This window comes from Balaenoptera acutorostrata, chromosome 15 (assembly GCF_949987535.1).
Source record: "Balaenoptera acutorostrata chromosome 15, mBalAcu1.1, whole genome shotgun sequence".
NCBI lineage: Eukaryota > Metazoa > Chordata > Mammalia > Artiodactyla > Balaenopteridae > Balaenoptera > Balaenoptera acutorostrata.
In genome coordinates, this window is record NC_080078.1 from 89,513,273 (window position 1) to 89,518,343 (window position 5,071).

A 5,071-nucleotide genomic window follows, 5' to 3' on the forward strand; every position below is an offset into this window, starting at 1 on the left:
TTCTTTTAATCTTAAAACTCAGTAATTTTGGGACTTCCCTGGTGGTCCAGTGGTTAAGACTCCGCGCTTCCACTGCAGGGGGCGCAGGTTCAATCCCTGGTCGGGGAACGAAGATCCCACATGCCGCGTGGCGCAGGTTCAATCCCTGGTCGGGGAACGAAGATCCCACATGCCGTGTGGTGTGGCACCCCCCCCCCCACCAAAAAAAGCCCAGTTTTCTTAAAATGAACAAAATATTTGGACAGACACTTCATATAGAAAAATACAAATGACCAAAAAGCACATTAGAAAGGTGCTCGAGTCATTGGTCACCAGGGAAATGAACATAAAAACCCAACGAGATACCACTTAGAACCCTTAGAAAGATTGGCAATACCTTCTGAAAGTACTGCTTTTACAACATGTGATGCACTCTGAACTTTCTCTTCTATTCTGTCCTACTATGTTCCATTCTGTTCTACTGTAGTCTATCTATCGTATTCATGTTTAAGAAAACACGATCTTCTAAAGTGATTTCACAAACACTAAGTGTGTTACCACCTGTTTGAAAAACAATAACCAAGAAGCTATATCAACTATTAACCTAGTAACCTAACCTTAAAGTATATAAAGGACTCAATTTGATTTATAGGTTTAGTGGAATCCCAATCAAAATCCCAGCAAGCCATTTTGTGGATGTTGAAAAACTGAATATAAGGTTTATGTGGAGAGGGCTCAAAAGGCCCAGAACAGCCAACAAAACATTGAAGGAGAAGAACAAAGTTGTAGCACTGACTACCCGACTTCAAGACTCACTGTAAAGCTACAGGAATCAAGACAGTGGGTACTGGTGAAAGAACAGACAAACAGATCAACGGAACAGAGCAGAGAGGCCAGAAGTAGATCTCCATAAATATAGTCAAGCGATCTTTGTCAAAGGAAGCAAATGCAATACAATGGAGAAGAGACAGTCTCTTCAACAAATAGTGTTGGAACAACTGGACATCCATCCACAAGCAAAAGATGAATCAAAAGAACTCCTGGGTTTCCCTGGTGGCGCAGTGGTTGAGAATCTGCCTGCCAATGCAGGGGACACGGGTTCGAGCCCTGCTCTGGGAAGATCCCACATGCCGCGGAGCAACTAGGCCCGTGAGCCACAACTACTGAGCCTGCGCGTCTGGAACCTGTGCTCCGCAACAAGAGAGGCCGCGATAGCGAGAGGTACGCGCACCGCGATGAAGAGTGGCCCCAGCTTGCCGCCAACTAGAGAAAGCCCTCGCGCAGAAACGAAGACCCAACACAGCTATAAATAAATAAATAAGTAAAATTAAAAAAAAAAAAAGAACTCCTAAAGCTCAACAATGAGAAAAGGAAAATCATGGTTTAAAAAATGGGCAAAAGACCTTAACAGACCTCCTGGCCAAAGAAGATATACAGATGGCAAATAAGCACACGAAAAGATGTCCCCATAATATGTCATCAGGGAAATGCAAATTTAAGCAATGAGATGCCATGACACACCTATTAGAATGGCCAAAATCCAGAGCACTGACAACACCAAACGCTGGTGAGGATGTGGAACAACAGGAACTCTCATTCGTTGCTGGTGGGAACGCAAAACGTTGCAGTCACTTAGGTGGTTTCTTAGTGGTTTCTCACAAAACTAAATATACTCTTACCATAGGATTCAGCAATCATGCTCCATGTTATTTACCCAAAGAAGTTGAAAACTCATGTCCACACAAAAACCTGCACACAGATGTTTATAGCAGCTGTATTCATAGTTGCCCAAACTCAGAAACAACCAGGATGCCCTTCAGCAGGTGACGGATAAATAAACTGTGGTCCATCCGGACAGTGGAACATTATTCAGCACTAATTGAAATGAGGTATCAAGCTGTGAAAAGATGTGGAGGAACCTTAAATGCATTTTACTAAGTGAAAGAAGCCAATCTGAAAAGGCTACAGACTGTATGATTCCAACTCTATGACATTCTAGAAAAGACAAAACTATGGAGACAGTAGAAAGATCAGGGGTTGCCAGGGGTTGGGGGGAGGGGTTGGGGGCAGAGCAGGATATTTAGAGCAATGAAACTACTCTGTATGATACTGTAAAGGTGGATACACGTCATCATACATTTGTCCAAACCTGTAGAACGTACACCACCAAGAGTGGGCCCTGATGTGATTTCGGTCTCTGGGTGATGACGACGTATCCACGTAGGCTCATTGGCTTTAACAAATATCCCACTGTTGTGGGTTGTTGAGGACGCTGCGCCAGCTGGAGGGGGATGGGGGGTGGGGGATGGGAAGTCTCTGTATTTTCCACCCAACTTTGCTGGGAATCTAAAATAGATAAATAAATAAATAAGAATAATAAATAAATACATAATAAATTTTTTTTAATTAATTTATTTATTTTTTAATTTTTGGCTGTGTTGGGTCTTTGTTTCTGCGCGAGGGCTTTCTCTAGTTGCGGCAAGCGGGGGCCACTCTTCATCGCGGTGCGCGGGCCTCTGACTATCGCGGCCTCTCTTGTTGCAGAGCACAGGCTCCAGACGCGCAGGCTCAGTAGTTGTGGCTCACGGGCCTAGTTGCTCCGCGGCATGTGGGATCTTCCCAGACCAGGGCTCGAACCCATGTCCCCTGCATTGGCAGGCAGATTCTCAACCACTGCGCCACCAGGGAAGCCCCATAATAAATTTTAAAGTATTTTATTTAAGGGATGTCAAACCAACGCACCAACCAAGAGGGAGATTGTAAGTCATCTCGCTCAGAAACCAATGGATCAAGCTGAACAAAAAACAAACACAAATAATGAAATGCCAAACAGCACAGTTAAGAACTTGATTCAATAGATGCGAAACTCACCCAGCCAAGAGAAAATACACGTTTTGTTCTCAAGCACACGTAGCCACTTACAAGAATTGATGTTGTATGGGCACCCGCTGGCGGATACATGTCATCACGTAGGGGTGCTGGTGCCCCCGAGACGGAGGACCTCAGGCAGGGCTGTGTGGGGGCTGGAGGGACACTGGGAGATGGAGACCACGTGGGAGAGGGCGGGGTCCCCCTTGAGGACATCCGGCATCTGGCCCCACCCCCCAGGCCCGTCTGGTGAGCCCTGCTGCGAACGGATGGCGCCTGCCCCCTGGGGCTCCTGTGCCACTCTGCCCACAGGAGTGCTCAGCCACACTGGGCAGGAATTCGCTTGAGGTGGACGGTGCCCTCGTGCCCCAGCCCCTGGGAGGGGACGGGTCCTTCTGTCCGACCCCGGCTGTGCCAAGGGGCTACACCTGCACCCGTGACTCTCTTCAGTATGCTTTCAATGATCAAAGAACTGGTTTTTGAGGGTGTTATGCAAATCGCTGGAGGAGAAAAGGTGACCCGAGGTGCCCCCACCAGGAGGCTGCCCTGCCTTCAAGACCCCCACCCTTTCTGGACCCTGCTTTCCACCGGCGCTGCTCTCCCCGCCGGGGTACCATCCAGCCCAAGGCTGCAGGAACCAGCGCACACAGGCCGAGGATGAGTGAGACGCCAGGTCCACTATCAGTTTGGAACTTAGAGAAGGAAGCAGCAGGTGCCGTGAGTCAGGGTCCGGGCGCTGGCTGCAACGGTCCCTGCTGGAAATCCACCCTTCTGAGTTTTGGGGTGCTTCCGTGTACGCCCTCTCTTGCAAGAACCAGGCGTTAACAAGCTCTCAGCTGCATTCCCGCCCCGCCCCCGCCCATGCAGGCTCACCGGGGCCCACCGTCCCTGGGGCATCTGTGGGCACCCCAGATCTGATGGCCCAGGACATAGTTCTGGGGGCACCGCCATCCACCCAGCTGCTCAGGCCAGCCTCCTGAGACCTCACCTCCAAGACACAGCCCCTCCATCACTGAGCCACGGTGACTGCTCCGCTCCGTCCTCGGGCCTGCTCCCTCCCTCCCACTGCCCACTCTCCACACGTGGTCTCTCCTGCCTGCCTAGGCGCTGACACCGCCCAGGGCCCCTCAGTGCGCTCTGCCCCTGGAGTGGCCATGCCCTGTTCACGGCCCTGGACACCTTCCACTCCCGACATGCCCCCTTGGGTGGTTCTCAGGCCACAGGAGCCAGGCTCAGAGGAGTCAGTGGGGTCCTGGGCAGGTCCCACAGCTGAGGACATGGGAGTAGCCAGTGGGAGTGGGCGGAGGTGGGCAGCCGCCCACCTGGGCTGCAGAGTCTCCCCAAACGCCTCGGCCACGGCCACGGTCGAGGAGGACCCTGTGGCGTGGCCAGCGGCTTTCCTCCTGAGGAGTGGGGATGGGGGATGGTGGTCACGTGACCCCTAGAAAGGGCTGTGTGGAGATGCAAGAGACCGAAGACAGAGGGACCCACAGCCTCTTCAAGGACCAGCCTAGGCGGTCAGCTCGGTCAGCCACTGCAGCTTCCAATCAGGACCGACCAGAGAAAGCCAACGTGTCCCCCAAACCGGTGGGGAAGGATGCCCCCTGCCACCCCTCCAGCAAACAACACCGGCTTCCCTCCCCCCACAGCCTCCCCGGCGTCAGCACCGCCCTGAGGCGAGCCCCCTGCCCGTTCTCTGTCGGGGCTTGAGGGTGATGACCCTGGGGCAGAGAACGGGTGCTGGGGACGACGGGCGGGAAGACCCCAGCCCTGGGCGCCGGCAGGAGCCTCCGACCCGGACGTCCAGGGAGCCCCGTTCCCACACCGGCCGCGCACCCGCTCCTGACGAGCGGCTCGACCTCTACCACGTGGACGGGTCATCAAGCCGTGGCCCATCAGCGCGGCAGCCCACACTTGATTCCAGGACCCAGAGGCCTCACCGCTGCCCGTGATCAGCTAAGCCCCACCACCCTCACGAGTGAGAGAACGTAGAGCACAGCCCACTGGCCGTGGTCTGCGGGTCACGGTGACTCCAAGCAAGTCCACTGCACACGGGGGAGATCGAAGAAGGCCAGCCGCTCGACCTCAGGGCAGCAGAAGGGCCGTGGGCCCCCAGACCACCCTCTCCAGAGCAGGCTGGGGAGCGGGCAGGCACCGCCCCCAGGGGGCGTGCTCCATGTCACCCACCCACTCACAGCCTTTCATCACCAGACACACACACAAG